We start from the raw sequence: 18961 nt of genomic DNA on the forward strand, positions 1-18961 counted from the left end.
ACGAATGCACGTACTTATATAACTGACGCTCAGTGGGAATCGGGAACGCCAAAATAAAAGAACGATTATTTGGAGGACCTGTGTATGCCAGTCTAGAATTGTAACACGGTGACACCAACAATATGTGCACGAGACACAAGTAGGTATGTCTGGCGGACGTGTGTAGTCCAACCCTTACGTGTAACACGGTCACACCAACAATATGTGCATGAGACACATGTAGGTATGTCTGGCGGACGTGTGTAGTCCAACCTTCACGTGTAACACGGTCACACCAACAATATGTGCATGAGACACATGTAGGTATGTCTGGCGGACCTGTGTAGTCCAACCCTCACGTGTAACACGGTCACACCAACAATATGTGCATGAGACACAAGTAGGTGCGTTTGGCGGACCTGTGTGGTCCAACCTTGACGTGCTACACGGTCACACCAATAATAGTTGTGCCGTCAACCGACCAGTGCAAGACCAGAGAAAATGGCAAATGTAACTTCACATGTGCTTCGTTGTGAGGCTTTTATAGGTCTTAAACCCACTTGAGAGTTAAGTCAACCTTGACTTGAGTATGCAGTTGCGTTCATAGTTCGTTCTGGGAAAGCATAACTATATTAAACATTAAAAGTCCAAAGCGGGTACGACCCTCGTCACGCTATATCGAAGACGTGATATATATTGTATCTATAACAACGTCTTCGTTGAAGATACACTTCCTGCTTCAGGGTGATCAGACTCCCAATCGCCAGTACTTTCAACCTTTCTTTACACGTGCTGCTCACGTTGCACGCTATCAGCCACATTACAAGTGCTGTACTCAACATACACACGTACCACCTGTCATAGACGTAATGTGTGTGACACTCAACATAAAGGCTTGACACCATGTTGGAAATGTTATGATCATTTTTCATATATATATAAAGTTGTTTACATGTTGCACGTGGGATTTAAAATACTTACTTTGACCTAATACGTTACATGTGTTGTGGGTGTTATACTTACATATATCAATATGTGACTTATGTCTATTTAACATAAAACAGACTGAGTATTTACTCATATATGATGCTGATTAACACGTTGCATGTGGTACACAGGTAATCTGTAGCTGGGTAATTTTAAGTAAACAAAACTGGTTCAATGAGACTTACGAACGCAAAAAAATTGTAACCACATGATCACCGTCATGACAGAAATGTTGTATATTTGTCTTGAGAAAAAAACCTAAAACGTAAATTGTTTTCCAAAGGCAAGATGTTTTATATGGATATCCATAAGCAGTCGTGTATTATGCGGATTTAAAAAAAAATAAAATAAAACTATGAAATCCAATTTTATTTGAAAAATATTATAGCGGAGAAGCAGGTTCATTAAAAAGCCTCGCCTGTCCTGATCTTATCTGCCATTTCACGTCCTGACCTCTGATATGCTGTCACGGGCTCGCTGGGGCAGTTTCTTAAATGCAATGTTATGGTATTATTTGAATCTATTGTGTAATCTAATCAGACTATAATCATGGTACCGTAGAATAACTTGAACACACTTGTGAGGGGAGCCACTATGGCAACATAAGTTTGAAACGGATTAGGGATTCGGGAATGGGGTTTCGAATCCCGAATCTGAATAGGTTTTTCCAGATTCGGGATTCGAAGCCCCCTTTTCTTAACATCCGGATTTCGGCATTTGAATCAAGAATCTAAATATTCTTTTCAGACAAATTCCGAATCTGAATATTTTTCATATTCGGTAGTTTTGCAGATTAAACACTCTGCATTCGGCATTCGTAATTTGACGTTTACACATTTGGATTTCGGGATTTCAACGTTCTTGTGACTATACTCCTTGCACCTTCACTTGTCAAAATTGGGAATTCGAATAAACTGTTTAAGTTTATAAGTTTAGTTTCACGCCCCACTCAGCTATATACCAACAATATGACGGCGGTCTGTAAATAATCGAGTCTGGGACAGACTATCAAGTGATCACCAGCATCGATCTGCACAATTGGGAACCGATGACATGTGCCAACAAAGTCAGCGAGACTGACCACCCGATCCCGTTAATCACCTCTTACGACAAGCATAGTCCGCGTTATTTGTGGCTGTCTCATCCTATCGAGGTACCCATTCACAGCTGGGTGGACTGATACACATAGTCACAGTACTTTGTCCAAGTTTACTGCACGTTGCTGTACCCGCAACTAGGTGTTTGCACGTATTTATGTGGCCACCATCTGGTCATATACCAACGGATTCGTGAGTTCTTTTAAGAGCACAGGGATGTGTAGTGTACACTAGAGGTTATGACAGCACGGAAAGAGTCTGCACACAAAGTTGACAACAAGGATTTTACACCCGAAATCGACCATTGTGTTACCAGAAATTCCAACATGGCCAGGAGCAGGATAATCATATAATTCAATAATTACAGTTTAAAGTGGATGTTTGCGATAACTATTTCGATAGCTTGAAGGCAAGAAAGAGAATCTGAAAAAAATATATATTGTTTATATTTGGGTCGTTTTAATATAATATATTTCTGCGCTGTTGACATGACATTTGCTTCAGTTGTGAAGATAGAACTATCAAAATCACTATGTGGAGCTTAGCATGTACAGCGATTCAGTCAGGAAGCTTGTGTGATACACTGAAACCTGCAAACTACGATTGGCACTTGCGAACCAAGATGTTGTTGTACACTATCCAAAGAATCGTTAGCTATAACGAAAGTTGATACTGAGGAACCGTTCAGACCGAGGAACAGTGCATCTGTTGTTTCAACTCACCTGTGAATGCCTTATATTGTTATTATGATGTCCCTCACCTGATGACGTGTACACCTTACGATTTATAGATGTAGTGATCTTAGAGATGTAGTATCTGGATTCTGATCTTCCTCTGGATACGTCTCTTTGCAACAAGGAGTTCTGCTGATGATGGTGGATCTGGAACGCCGACTTCAGCAGATGGATCTGGATGTAGCATATCTGCTACAACAGGTGGATCTGGATCTGGCATGGCTGCTTCTGCTGAGGGATCTGGAACTGCTACAGTAACTGGTGGCGCATCTGGTGCTGGCTGGTCTGAATAAGGTGTCGTGGCGATAAAAAAAGCATTGATGAGAACTTCTTCCGTCTTCAGTGATACAGTCACCTCATCTGTGAGCTTGGAGGAATTTAGTCCCAGTTGGTGCATCTGATCCAGTAAAGGCAGCCAGATGTGGTTGTATAATTCCACTGTGGTAGCTGAAACTGAACAAACTTGAGACCCATGGTCCAGTCAGTGGTATTGTTGTCAGGCATCCAGGCAATTAACATGTCCTTCACATCACAGCTGGCACACTCAACAGAACCTTGGGATAGGGGGTGACGTAGTTTACCGTGTGTGATCTTCTATGCTAAACCACATCTGTAACACCTGACAGCAGCAGTAAACTCTGAACCATTTGTTATTCTACAAAACAGCTTTAATTTGAATCCCGAATCTTTAAGATATTCAGATTCGGGATTCGAATCCCGAATCTGCAAAATATATTCAGTTTCGGGATCCAAATGTCGAAATCCGAATGTTAAAAAACTGAGATTTGAGGTCCAAATACGGAAAAAGTGTAGTTTGTTTTTTTATGTTTTAGTACATGGAGCACATGTTCACATTAGAAAGAGGTGAAATCTGTGGTGGCCAGTGGTCCTGTACGTAGTGCTCAGGTCACAAAATCAGTTAAAGTTGAAGCACCGTCGAGCTCGGACAGTCCTTGGATGGTGGCCGTGTTTGGCAGTTTGACTCCTGAGAGTTTCTAGGACGTCGGTCCTGCCTCACAACGAAGCACATGTGAAACATGTGGTCTCACCTTAGGCAAGTGAGTTTGTTCAAGAATTGCCTCTGTTCACCCAGCAGAAAAATGGGTACCCGGTGAGATAAAGTCTAACCTTCTAGCACCTAACAAACAGCTTGGGTTATCCGGGGGAATAGTAATGATGTTTAGTATGATATGCGCTTAGAGCATGTCCCTTAGTGATGTGGATGAGGCGCCATATATGTACTTTATTATTAATGCAGAAGGCTGCAGTGTTGGGGAGCCTTCATATTCTCCGGAAAGTTCTTGGTGGGTTCGAAATTCAATGATGTAAATAATTTCATTGGCTCTATCAAAACGGACAAGATCAGGTTTGTTGGCAGAAATTCGTCTCAGGCTGTATATTGACCTATTCCAGGGAAGTTTGAAAGCATCATTTTCCAGGACGCCCTGGAGATGTTCAGGGTCGTACCTTTGATGGACCTCAGGCGGAGACGATAGTAAAAGCAGCGAGCCATGCCATCATGTCTTTTAAGATATGCTGTTTGTGCCAAGGAAGCACATCTACTGAGAAGGTGCCGGACAGTCTCTGTGAATTCATAGAATAGTTGACATTTCATATTCACATTTTGGTTAAGAATCACATGCTGGCGATTGCGAGTGGGAAGTGACTGGTCCTGAGCTCAAAAAGGAAGCCCTCAGTTTCACATTTGAGACGAGCCGACTTCATCCAAGCGAAGGAGTCGGTTGGATTGCTGTTCTGTTACACACACTGCATGTTCACACGATGCAATGGCTTCTCCACAAAGGACCGACTCTGGTCAGACTTGTAAAGGACTTCGCCTGGTTTACTCCCATCGCTGTACCGTCCAGCAGTACATCGCCATCAACAAAATTAACCTAATATATTATTATCATTGCTATTATAAATCCTGATTATCAACAGAATATTCGAATCCCGAATCTGAAAACAAATATTCAGATTGGAGATTCGAATCCCCAATCTCCAATCCCCAATCCGTTTCTAACTTCATGTTGCCGTTGCTAGTATTCCAATGCTTGTTGAATGTTAGTCAACGTAAGCATGAAGAAATGCGTACTAAATGAATATATCTGATGTAAAAATAGTGATCAAACATTATATTAATAGACATGTAGTGAATGTGAATTCATTTTTCTTTAGCATACATGGTTCATTAATTCTCAAAGTGAATCACGTGTCGAACATTTAGCTGTCAAGCACGTCATCACATTCCTTAGTATACGAAGGGTCTAAGCAAAAATGACTTTGGGAAAGGTATAATTCCAAACCTCATCAGAATAACAATGTGCTGAACTGGTCACCTTGAAGATGAGAGGTACATGCATTAAGTAAATGTTCATGACATATTTAGCTGAATGTATGGTATCGAAACAATACATGTTAATCACAACTGGAGTAAAAGGACACATCTCGTCAGGAACACAATGGAGTCTGTCGGTGTTGTGCATACCCTAACAAAGATACATCTTGGCGATTTGAACAAAATTGTAATTATTCGACAAAGCTTAAGTGTCATTCCGCCGTATTGGCTTGACCAGGGTGAATCTCCTCTATACATCCGCAACGTCCCTTTGTTAATCTGTGTTTGTACATGTAATCAGATTATGTTCCTGGCAGAAATATATCACTCACGATGATATTTTATACCTCAGTACTGCTCCGTATCCTCCGGACTATAATCTACCTTGTTATAGGAATACCTGACTGCATTAGCGTGATCATTTCTGATATAACCCCTCGACCATTTCACTTCATCTAGTTCGGTGCATGTGGCTTCAACGTTCTAGGTGTTTTTTACAACCGGTCAATGGGTAGTGCAAATTGCATCATGTAGACAGTATGACAGTACAAACCCCCGGGACCAAACCCACTATGGTTCATTACGGGTAAAGAAATAAACACGATATCAAGGTATGGCAAAATTATATGTTATTCAAGCGGGAACAGGTAGTAAAACGATCGCCCACGACGAGATATTCACAATATGTGACCAGCCACGCTGATTGATGTGATATGTGTGGTTTATCACCTGATTTAAAGACATCCCAATGTCGACCTATTCCTCTGTGCGTAGTTGAGTTTAATTACCTGGAAATATAGCTGTAAGTATGGAGGCCACCCACCTTTGGGAAAACGCAAATCAAGACATCGAGCGTATTCCGAGTCCGAAATGAAAGAGTTTTATGTTGTATTGACAAACAGCAAAGTCATGTGGCTATTAATTATCTCCTACCCAGACTGTATTCTGACATTCGGGAACCTGCAGTGTTGGACCCTCGTGGACGGGCTAGTACAATACCGTCGTTGAATTAATTACATTGCCCTGATAAATTTTAGGGACCGGGCATTTTTCATAACAAGTGGGGATGGGGCGTCATCTAGTTAAAACTGAGGCAAAATGACATTCCTGCTGTATTTTCTAAAATAAATTATTGAAGTGGGAATAAATATTGAGTGTGTATGTGTTCTCAATTTTGCGTGTTAGGTTTACTAGGCATGTCCTTGTCACCTTACAAAGTGCGTGTCAGATCACTAGTTCTTCGTGTTACGTTTTTGCCAGTCAACTGGTTTCTTGTCGCTCAGTTGTTGTTTCTTGTTTCTTCATACGTGTTAAGGAACTGAATATATATATATATATATATATATATATATATATATATATATATATATATATGTGTGTGTGTGTGTGTGTGTGTGTGTGTGTGTGTGTGTGTGTGTGTGTGTGTGTGTGTGTGTGTGTAGTTGACGTAGTTAGTAGGAGATAGGTGACAGAAGGCACAGACTGCAGACGGTAGGGATCAGAGGTCGAGAGTACAGACTGTAGGCGGTAATGTCCGAAGACAGGGGTACAGACTGTAGGTTGTAGGGTCAGGGGATAGTGAGTACAGACTGTAGGCGGTAGTGTCCAGGGACAGAGGGTACAGACTGTAGGCGGTAGTGTCCAGGGACAGAAGGCACAGGTTGTAGGCGGTAGTGTCCAGGGACAGAGGGTACAGACTGTAGTCCAGGGACAGAGGGCACAGACTGTAGGTGTTAGTGTCCAGGGACAGAGGGCACAGACGGTAAGTGGTAGTGACCAGGGACAGAGGATACAGACTGTAGGCGGTAGTGTCCAGGGACAGAAGGCACAGGTTGTAGGCTGTGGTGTCCAGGGACAGAGGGTACAGACTGTAGTCCAGGGACAGAGGGCACAGACTGTAGGTGTTAGTGTCCAGGGACAGTGGGTATAGACTGTAGTTCAGGGACAAAGGACACAGACTGTAGGCTTTAGTGTCCAGGGACAGTGGGTACAGACTTTAGTCCAGGAACAGAGGGCACAGACTGTAGGCTGTAGTGTCCAGGAACAGTGGGCACAGACAGTAGGCGGTAGGGGTCAGGGGACACAGGGTACAGACTGTAGGCGAGAGGAGACTGGGGTAGAGGGTCAGAGATTTTTGTCGCTTGAGTTGGCACAATGATTGTAGGTGTTGCATTAAACAGTTGGGTACAAGATCATGTTACCGTATTATCGACAATTAGATACCGATTAAACGATCCGTTTTCAATTAGACATTTTAGAAATTAGGTAGATGTTGATGAGAGGTGAAACTGTTTGTATATTTACGTGGATATCCCCCATTCATTACATCCGTTCCACTGTTTCCCATACTAGGCTCAGTCCGCCCAGCAATGTTCAGCATTGCTTATTTGGAAATTCCACTGAAGATTTATGCCTGGCTACAAGTAAGTGAGCCTACAATTTAGCCAGTGCCGTTCTACCGACACCAAAGGGTAATCGGTACCTGCTATTTACGAGGTCCAGGTGTGGACGCACGACTCTGCCATTAAGGTATACGGTTGCCGAGGCCAGGGCTACCATCTCTATGCGGGGTCAGAGGGCGATGTACCCACGAACCCAGATACTACTTCTCATTAACAACAGGATGTTACAAATGCAATTGCGTTATTCGATACGTTCACAATTTTGCATTCTGTTTTACTGGCTGCTCAAAACCTGGATACGCAAGCTCAATAACCAAGATATCGTCACTACACTGATCACAAAATGTAACCACAGACAAAAATGTGCACGAACAATACAGTATGAAAAGTTTGATAACAATTACACATTCTGTATGTTGACAGAATTCGTATAGATTAACCCATGAACAAATTACAATATGACTACATGTAGTCATAATATATTTGGGAACACTGTCATAACACTGAACACTGATCATACCATATTTAAGCAACAGGTCGATCATACCATATTCACGGAACACTTCCATAGGTCGATGATACCATATTTACGGAGCATTTCTATAGGTCGATCATGCCATGTTTATTCAACCCTCTTGTAGGTCGATCATGCCATATCTAAGAAAACTTCTATAGGTAGATCATACCATATTTAGGAGCACTTCCTTAGGTCGATCATACCATATTTAGGAGCACTTCTTTAGGTCGATCATGCCATATTTAGGAGGGCTTCTATAGGTCGACCGTACCATGTTACAAACATACATATGTTACAGTCAGATTGTGAAATCAGGCATTTCGTGAAATGACTAAGAGGGTCAGCGTCATTTTGTGTGACAACAATCAATATACTTCAGTCATTTCATGAAATTTCATTTCCTCTATATGTGGTGGACAGGGGTTTGTGAGGTGTAGCTATGGACATTGCAAGTGTGAACCAAACAGGTACTTTCCTTACCGCCGGCGGGTATTGTTTAAGGTAGGCAAAGCTAATCCTTAGACAATGGGGTATTAAGAGGGACATCCCCTAATTTTAGGTTAGCGAAATTCAGAAGATCCAGAACTGAGCGAGACTTCAAAAAGGACAATCATAATCTTAATAAACGAAATTTTACTATTTGGTTGCATGGTGATATAATGGATTAAACTGAAAACAACTCGCTTAAAACAATTCTCATGCAACTGCATGCTGGAGGTCGTGTCCCTTCTAAGAAGAAGACATATCGGGCTCTCGACAACGCCCTCTGTCTCATTATGTAGGACTGTGAATGATGTGTTATTGTTAATGTTATTGCTATCTGTGCACATGTCGTTATGTCTCCTTTTCATTAGCATAATATAATGTAACGATTATTATTGATGTCAGTTGCTCTTCAAGAATAAAATCCCATTTATTTGTCCATGATCGATTTGTAATTTTTTGCATGTTCAATCAGTGGATGATATGTCCATCGTAATATTGTTGGTCGTAACACATATTTTTTCACATCAATATTTTGTTTTTGTCATTTTCTTCAGTGAAGCATGTACTACCCCTCGTGATTGTACATAAGCAACCGTAACATGCAGGCATTCCGGGACTAAACCAAACAAACAGGTCGCTGCCACAATAGTTTTAACTGTTAGAGACGATAACTTATGTTGAAACTGAGATCCACTTTTGTAGATTATTAAGTGAAATGTCATGAAGTGACTGAAGTATATTGAGTGGTGTTACACAAAATGACGAGACATGGCTGACCCTCTTAGTCGTTTCACGTAATGACTGATTTCACAATATGACTGTAACATAAATAGGTCTAGCATACCATGTTACAGATACGTCTATAGGTCCGTCATACCATGTTACATTCATGTCTATAGGTCCATCATACCATTTTGTATTCATGTCTATAGGTCCGTCATACCATGTTACAGACGTGTCCATATGCCCACCATGCGATGTTGCAGACGTGTCTCTAGGTCTGAAAGTTTACAATTACACACGTCTGTAGTATCATCATGTCATGCTACAAGACACATCTGTAGTAGTATCATTATGTCATGTTACAAGACATGTATTTAGTGTTGTTACGCAATGTACAGGATGCCAAATGTAGCATGACCTTTAGCCCATGAGTTGTACACAACTGTGAACTGGACGTCAAATGATATCCATAACACCTTATCAACAAATAGGATACAGTCAATAGAATTACCAATACACCTATGTATATACTTAACATATACTAGCAAGAGAATATGCCGACGTTTTCACGGGTTGCCAAAGTCATCTGTCTCAAGTGTCCTGTACACATACTACTGTTGTAATCAGTCAGTACACCCACAAAACTGACTACTTCATATTTTGGCCAATCGCATGGACGTGTCATACTGCCCAGAAAGAGAATGAGGACTGGGGGAAATATCGACAGAGTCGCATGCAAATATGGCAAATATTTCTTTGTAGTTGTCAGGTCCACTCAGCAACAAAAGCACTCCTTCAATGTGAAGTATATTATTCCATATTTTCCCCAAAGATAAACAATAGCAGTAATACGACCAGGCATTTATCACCTGTCACTGATATAGCTAGTTAGTGGCTTTAGGAGACACAGTGTACCGGGGAAGGGGAGGGGGAGGTTTGATGAGGGATGGAGGGGCAGGTAGGCAGAAGTGGATGTATATGAGTGTTTGGGGAGGGCTGTGGTGGGGGTTTGTCCTCGCGTTAACACAACAATCACACATGTCAATAGACAGTGAAAGGCCTACAACAAGAGATTAAGGTTAGGCGAGGAAACAAGGGGTGGGTTGGCTTAGTGACGTGTCGTACCACAAAGCTGGATAGCAGATCCATACCGTAGTCTCCATGCATCAAGACCACACATAATCGATATTAGTCCCGTTAGCATGCAAGCCCAATACCTATTCCCTCAAAACCATTTCACAAAAATGTGTGTGGACGGAACAAGGGCTATTTTATAATAGGTAACTTAAAGGTGTGGCTGCCGTCAGAGAGGTGTGGGTCGGTAATGGGTTAACGGTAAAGAGTTGTGTCAATGAAAGGCATGTCGAGCAGGCGTGCGTACCAATATGACAGTCTGATCATTGCACCCATGAATGAAATTGTTGTATTCTCCAAAATGTGTTCCAAGAATGCCCACTGCCGTCACAAGAGGACATACAAACACGTATATCCACAGCCATGACATGCAATTTTGCACAACTTGTGCCAAGACATGTGCACATGTCTAATTATATATCAAGCAAATGTGCTTACTGCTATGTCAATCCTGAATTCAAGCAGGTACAGACAGGCAGGTATGAAGCATGTACATAACACACATGAACAAATGCATATATGCAAGCAAGTGCCAACAGGTATATGACAGACAGGAACAAACAGGTACAAACAGGCGTAAAACAAGCGGGTACAAACAGGTATCTGGAAAACAGGTACAAGCTGGCATAAACAGGTATATGACAAGCAGATACAAACAGGTATATGACAGACAGGTACAAACACACACCTGGCTATCATATACAAATAGGTATATGACAGACAGGAACAAACACATATATGGCAAGCAAGTATAAACAGGTATATGACAGACAGGTACAAACACACACGTGGCTATCATATACAAATAGGTATGTGACAGACAGGAACAAAGAGGTATATGACAGACAGATACAAACACGTATGTGACAGACAAGAACAAACACATATATGGCACATATCTCAAGCTGATGTGCATATACGTCAACGTCGGATGGATACACAGATGTGAGATACATGTTCACACATTTACTCGTATATGCTGATCACAGAGATATGACAGGGGAAGGGGAAGCAATCAACTCGAAGAATATAATGAGGTGGGACTAAGTTGGCAGAAGGATGTTTGAGGGAACGAGCGAAGGCAGTGAGATGGGACTAACTTGGCAGTAGGCTGTTTGATGGAAAGAGCGAAGGCAGTGAGGTGGGACTAACTTGGCAGTAGGCTGTTTAATGGAAAGAACGAAGGCAGGGAGATGGAACTAAGTTGGCAGTAGGCTGTTTGATGGAAAGAACGAAGGCAGGGAGATGGAACTAAGTTGGCAGTAGGCTGTTTGATGGAGAGAGTGAAGGCAAGGTGATGGGAATAAGTTGGCAGTAGGCTGTTTGATGGAGAGAGTGAAGGCAGGGAGGTGGGAATAAGTTGGTGGAAGGTTGTTCGATGGAGGGAGTGAAGGCAGGGAGATGGGATTAAGTTGGCAGTAGGCTGTTTGATGGTGAGAGTGAAGGCAGTGAGAAGGGACTAAGGCGCCAGTAGGCGGGAAGTCATTTGATGACATTTCGCAGTGTCAGGGTCAGTAGAAGGGTACTAGTACCGAGAGAGAGAGATGCCTTGGGTGAAAATATGGTACGGTTAGTTACACAGGTATATATACGGTAGATATGTTTTGAAGCAGATAAATGAAGGACAATAAGTATGTATACGATCCACGCTCCAGTGGGACGGGTTAGTGTCACGGGATCTGCTTTAGCAGATAAGAAAGTTTGGGGAAATAGAGAGAAATAATCATGTTGATGATCCTATCGCTGAGATAAGACGCCCCACCCCAGACTGGGTGACTCGTCCGTCACATCACTGATTCACTCTTTCCTTCTGGTGTTGTACAGGGAGGACACACCGGACCAGGCCTCCTGGAGGGATCACATACACACCACACAGTAAGTAACTGCTTTCCCCACAATACATATACTTCTTACTAAGCAGTCCATTCACGGCCTCATGCGTGGAAGACGAGGTTGACAGTACCTCTGCTGCTATTATCCTATCGTAAACATAGTCCATATATGGTTTACTCATATTGTATAACGTAACGTCATTATGAAGAGACTGTCTTATAAAATAACAGGGCCGGTTGATGAAACAATAGAATGTTGAATTGAGAGCTTCAAATGTATAGCTAAAGTAGGCGAATACTGTTCACTTGAGAATTTCTAATGTATTGCTAAAATATGCGAATAATATTTACTTGGGAGTTTCTGTTGTATTGCTGAAGAAGATGAATAATGTTGACTTGAGAGTTTATAGTGCATTGCTAAAGTAGGTGAATAATGTTGTCTTGAGAGTTTCGAAAGTGTAGCTAATGTAGGCGTATTAACACGACTTAGGAATTTCTGATGCAATGCTAGAGTGGACGAATAAAGTGACCTAAGACTTTCTAATGTCTGGCTGATGTACGCTAATAATGTTTACTTGAGAGTTTCTAGCGTATTGCTAAAGTAGGCGAATGATGCTGACTTCAGAGTTTCTAATGGTTGCCAATGTTGTTCTAATCTCAAACTAGTGTAGGTTTTGGTCTATAATTAATGTGGACGATTAGTGTTGACTTGGACATAAATCTTTAGTTGGAGAAGGAGTGTATTAACATTCTCCAATCAAGACAAGCCATTACAAATTATATCAGACCACTGTTCCCGTATTTACTTTTGTTTTGTGGGTCAAAGGACTTGTAGGGTCAAAGGAAATGTTGGCTTGAGCCTTGTGGTGTAGCGGCTAACTAGAAACATCAGCAAACACATCAGACTGACATGAATAGTCCTACCACAACACTGTTTACCGAATGCCGAAAATTCAATGATGTGTCCTTTCAGTATGTACCGTGAAAGCAATACGTTATTCACGCTGCTAAATAATAAAAAAGGCACGGATGGAACACATTTGTTATGACCGACACTGTGCCAATGTGCTATGACAGAGGCTGTGCCAGTTTGTTATGACAGACGCTGATCCAACGTTATATGACTGGCGCTGTGCCAATGTGTTATGGCGTACAGATGCTGGGCCAATGTGCTATGACAGAGGCTGTGCCAATGTGTTATGTCAGACGCTGTGCCATTGTGTTATGACAGACGCTGTGCCAATGTGTTATGACGTACAGATGCTGGGCCAATATGTTATGACAGAGGCTGTGCCAGTGTGTTATGACAGATTCTCTGACAGTGTGTTATGACAGACGCTGAGCCAATGTGTTATGTCAGACGCTGTGACAATGTGTTATGACAGACGCTGTGACGATGTGTTATGACAGACGCTGTGCTAATGTGTTATGACGGACACTGAGCCAGTATTGCATGACAGAGGCTGTACACGTGCGATGGTATAAAGTATATAGTATAAAGAATGTCCCAGTGTCTTGGGGACTGATGCTGTCCCAGAGTATTCAACAGATGCTGTGCCTTGTTTGTGTTATGACAGCGGTTTTACCAGTATATGATAGAGGTTTTGCTGGTGTATTGTAACAAAACCTATGGCAGTTTTGTGTTATGATACGGGCTGTCGCAGTGCAATAAGACAGAAAGGGGCGGTGGGGTAGACAAATTGTTAAAGTGTTCCTTGACGCCGAAGAACCGGGTTTGATTCCCCACATGGGTACAATGTGTGAAGCTTATTTCTTGTGTCCCTAGCCTTGATATTGCTGGAATATTGATAAAGGCGGAATAAAACAAAACTCACTCCTACTTATGACAGTTTCTGCATCAGTGCCTTATGGTCTATTGTGTACTAGAGTATTGTGACAGATTCTGTATGAGGGTATCCAGATAGATACTGTATCGATCAGTGCATTGCTTGCTACGTATTGTGATAGAGTATGTACCAATGTGTTGTCAGCGATGCTGTGCCGGTGGAAACTGAAGTAGAACCGGAAGATACTATCGATAAGATCGTGTATGTTTGGGTGTTACAGAAGGTGGATTGAGGATGAGAATTCTACAGGAAAACCCGAGGTATTACAAGAACAGATTCTACCTCGTTATTTATTATACTGTAACATCCACAGACACATAAATGGTTGACATTGAATGGTACAGGTTTGAGACCCGTCTTGCCATGACAGTGTGGAGAGAACTAACATTCATCTATGCATGTATATAAACATGTGGAAACGTACAGCTAGCAAACACAGACAGCATGTGTTGGAGTGCCACGGGTTATATATGTAGTGTCGAGTAAATGGCAAGAAAATTCTGAAAAAATACCCATAAAAGAATATGAGGTAATTATGATCTATATATATCAGATTTCTATGTCACGTGTAGGCTAAACATTTAGATATGAACTATCCAAATAAAACTGTGGAAGAAGTATTATTAGACCATGTGTCATCTTAGTATTATGATTATTAGAATTCACGAGAAGAACCAAGTCACCGTAGGAGGGCCAGTCTTTTGAGCATTTTCGAAAACTTGTCATAAACGTTATAGATAGTATAGACTATAACATGACTCAACTTTGATATCTGATGCCTAGTCTGTAGCAAAGAAGGGTGAGGTGCCATTAATGCGATTTATATTTTCAATATTGTAATAAAACATATATTTAGATGTAAAGGTAAACTATTTTGGAATCGGTTGTCAATTCATTAATTATGGGTCGATCATTGTACAATGACGTCATGTATTAAATGCCAAAATAACTACAACGAATTATAGAGCTATAGCGCTTAACTAAGGTAGGGTGAAATCGGCAAGAAAAGGGGCATTCTGGTGTAGATAAGCTCATGTTATATTTATTTCTCTTTGTTTGTCCTTATAAGTAAAATTGAAGTTGGGTTGCAATCACAACTTGAAACACTTACTGTAATAATCGGTGACTGACAGTCTATACCAATGAAGGTACTGATATAATTTTCAGAGTTTCATGATATCAGATTTACAGCTTGTGTATAAATCAGCACCATCAGAAATATTGAAACAGGTTAGAAGTGAAATACATCCATGAATATATGTGAAATACATTCCAGAATTATGTTACACATGTGTATCGCTGGTATTGCATTATAATTGTGATCCTTGGAGATGGGGGTAAAATGACTGATTATAGTGAGAGGGGGCGTCATAAATTTTGAAAATTGATTCTGTGTGGAAAGGATACTACAAAAACATGCTGGGATGTGGGGTGTTGGAACGTGTTCGATTGTACATTCAACATCAAGTATTTATGGTTAAATATTGGTTTGCGAGAGCGTCCTATATCTGTTGTAACATGAATGAAAATATGGACATATGTAATCACACGACTAACGGATCCTCCAAAGGTATACCGTGAGAGCATGGCTTCTACCATATATGGATGCCATCTATGAACTTTCAATGTTTCTTTCTTTTGTTATGTTCCCTTCTTTTGTAAATTACAAAGGCAACGGTCAAAGATACTTCAAAAGGAAGTGGCAGGAATTCAGAAAATCATCATATCATTTTAATAAACATTTTAAGCCAATGTTTGGAGAAGAAAAATGTTTTCGTGCTCTATCAAATTATAATCATAATGGCAATTACTAGTTGGAGATTGACATGCGAGCGACATGGTCGTTATACCATTTCCCAGGGGAGGAATGTCTACAATTTTATTATTAAAGGAATTTCATTTTGTATCTATTTGTTCATTTTATAGCAAATTATGTGTGTATAGCAAGGTATCGTATGTTTGTTGAGAAATGTTATTGTGGAAACCCATCAGTATCAATATTTGTTCGGTTAGTCTCATGTGATATTACTGGTTGTCAAAGATATTTTGCGAAATAATTTTGTGGAAATAAGAAACATGAATTACACTGAAATATTTATTGTCTACGTTCGAACTTTGCTGAATGTTGTGACATTTGCTACTGTATTGTAACTCCAATATGTCCACTCTGCCAGAAATCATATGTACACAGAGAGACACTGAATATGGATTGCTGCAAAACAAAGTGTCTGTGATAATGTATTGTCATAGGGGATATAAATGAAGTAGTATGGTCGGGTTGCGCCATTGTATCATGACAGGGGTTGTGAAAGTGTGTTATGATAGATGCTGTGTTGGTGGAAATTATTGAAGTGGAGCCGGAAGATAGTATCAGCTGCTCGACAAAGAAAATGTGTGTTGAATTTGGTGTGTTAGAGAAAGTGTGTCCAGACTGAGGATTCCACGGGGGAACCCGTCTTTGGGCCACAATACGAATTGATTCTATCTGGTTATCTGTGATATTTTATGATCCATACACCCATAAATGGTTGACGTTTGAATGGCACTGGCTTGAGAACAGCCTTTCCCTTTCAGTGTAGAGTGAACAACAGATTTTTAGGAGTAGCGAAACCTTTAGTGAACTTTAGTAAAGGTGCAAACAGGTAAGTAATGCAAAGATATTTTTGGTTGTTTTTTTTCGAAAGTTTTCCGTTTGTTTGAATTTCATCTTGTAAACCATTAACACCTCCACAGTTAATATGAAATCATCAATGAAGAGTAGAGGAATTATTTGAAGGAAGCAAAAGCAAAAGCAGTATGTATAGATGTTGAATTGTTCACAGTACGGCCACACAAATGACGTTGACGAATAAAATCTCTCTACAATCCTCAGCATGTTCACAAAATGTATAATTATTTCCAAGGCAAAATGTTTTTTCCGTTAAACTATGTGAGCATCAGACTATCTCTTTTTCATTGTCTTCTTTGAATGAACTGATGAAACAGCTCATTTCAACACAATCACGAAGTGCAGTATCTGCAATGTGCAGATGAGTTCACTACCAACAACTGTCTATAATATTCTATCTAGGATCTAACGTACATATGCATCATATTACAAACAAGGAAATAACGCACATATTGTCCATGGCATCATGCACAAGAAACCAGCGTACGTATACATTTTGTATAGTCTTATATACCAGGAAATAATGTGTATACTTTCCAAGATATTATAAACTAAGAATAATACCACACGTATACACTAAGTATGGTGTTATATACTAGGAAATAATGTATAAACATTCCACGGTAATATACACGAGGAAATAGCGTACATATGCATTGTGAATGATGGTATATACTAAGGAAAAACGTACACATTTGTCACCGTATTATACACTAGGAGCCAACGTACGTATACATGGTGTGTGGTTTTATATACAAGGAACTGACGTACACAATTCCCACGGCATTATAGACTTGGAAGCAACGTACGTACATATCGTGTACAATGTCATTCTCAATAACGGGGTGCACATACTGTCGCCAACATGCTTCTCTTAAAAAACATAATTCGCAAATGTTATCAGTATGGTTGTGTGCGTTACTGTCGCCGGTAACAAAATCTTTTTTCGATGTTCGATGTTAGTACACGAGGACATTGATATTGGTCATAAGTACCAATTTCTGCAAAATGTTAAGGTAATGCATTCTTTTTAGATAAAAGGATTTGGTCTAACGCCATGTTACCAGTTTTGAGGAAACGTCCATTTCTAATTTTCAGCCTTACATGTGTAGAACAAAGCATATTCTTACCCATTCGCTTTGAATAAATACATTTTATGTTTACATAAATGTTATTTGACATTATCTACAGTTTAGAATATCTCTCTGCATAGAACGTCTCAATACATAGAAAATATTCCATGCGTAGAAATAAGAGCGAAATGTCCCTTTCCACCGCCAAATTAGGACTTAGTTAAGTTTAAGGTTCATTTAGAACATGACGTATGCCAGGTGGGTAAAGAAATAAATATTCAAATCTTGTATTTTATGGTAACTTACTGCATGAGTACGTAATCTCCGTTACTGAAATGTTCGCTACCTTGGTATTCGGAACCACTTAGCTTGGGAAGTTCTCATACGATCTTTCGAACATCATGTGACTCGTATTCTGTCTGGGAAGTCAAAGAGGGTGTATACAATCACCAAAGACTTAAAATTGAGAGCCATCTGAAATAAAAATAACAATGTAGAGAACATTTCATTTCAAAATATAACATTGACACCATCACTTAGCGTTTAGTTATTAGTCACGTTGTGGAGTCTACAAACTAATGTCACTAATTAACGTATAATTTCATAATACAGACATAATACCAGTTAGGCAATAGAAACATTGCCATAATATCAATAACAACCACAAGAACATTTAATTCAAGTAATGAATATTTCTGTCGCTTCGACTGGATAAAAATTGGGATATCGTTTCCAAAATATTCTTTACTAGTCCCATCTTAAATAATTACAGTATTACTACTTTACATTTATACTCCATATATTGAATGATAATAAGTAGATTTGAAAATAGTTTACTTTTCTTACTCTGGACAATTAAGATTTATGAAACTAACGTCTAAGCTTCGTAGTACGGACCATGACTGCTGTCTAGCTGCGTGTTTATATCGGTATAGGTGGTTGTCCCTTGTTCTAGCGAACATTTTTTCAGTGTTATGATTTTCTAAGAGTATACTAATCTTGTTATTTTTTAAAGTTTTCAATTGTTGTTGAATTCCCATTGGTTTTAAACAGCCCGACATTTCACCTTGGCAAAATAAATGATTTCACTTAAAAACAGCTTGATTCATTTTTCAAAGTCATTTGCACCCGTTATAGAGAGAGA

General features: G+C 40.2%; 1 protein-coding gene across 2 annotated transcripts in view; it reads left to right on the forward strand.

Moving 5' to 3' along the window:
* Positions 1-18961, forward strand: part of LOC137298861 (protein Wnt-10a-like) — an 87290-nt gene that overhangs the window by 45614 nt on the left and 22715 nt on the right. The window contains exon 1 of one of the 2 annotated variants that reach the window (XM_067831198.1): positions 12181-12272. The exons of the other annotated variant lie outside the window; for it this stretch is intronic. The gene's annotated coding sequence lies outside the window, so the exon portion shown is untranslated. Of the gene's footprint in view, positions 1-12180; positions 12273-18961 lie in introns of those variants that run through there. 2 annotated transcript variants of the gene reach the window in all.

The sequence above is a fragment of the Haliotis asinina genome, chromosome 10 (assembly GCF_037392515.1).
Source record: "Haliotis asinina isolate JCU_RB_2024 chromosome 10, JCU_Hal_asi_v2, whole genome shotgun sequence".
NCBI classification, from domain to species: Eukaryota; Metazoa; Mollusca; class Gastropoda; order Lepetellida; family Haliotidae; genus Haliotis; species Haliotis asinina.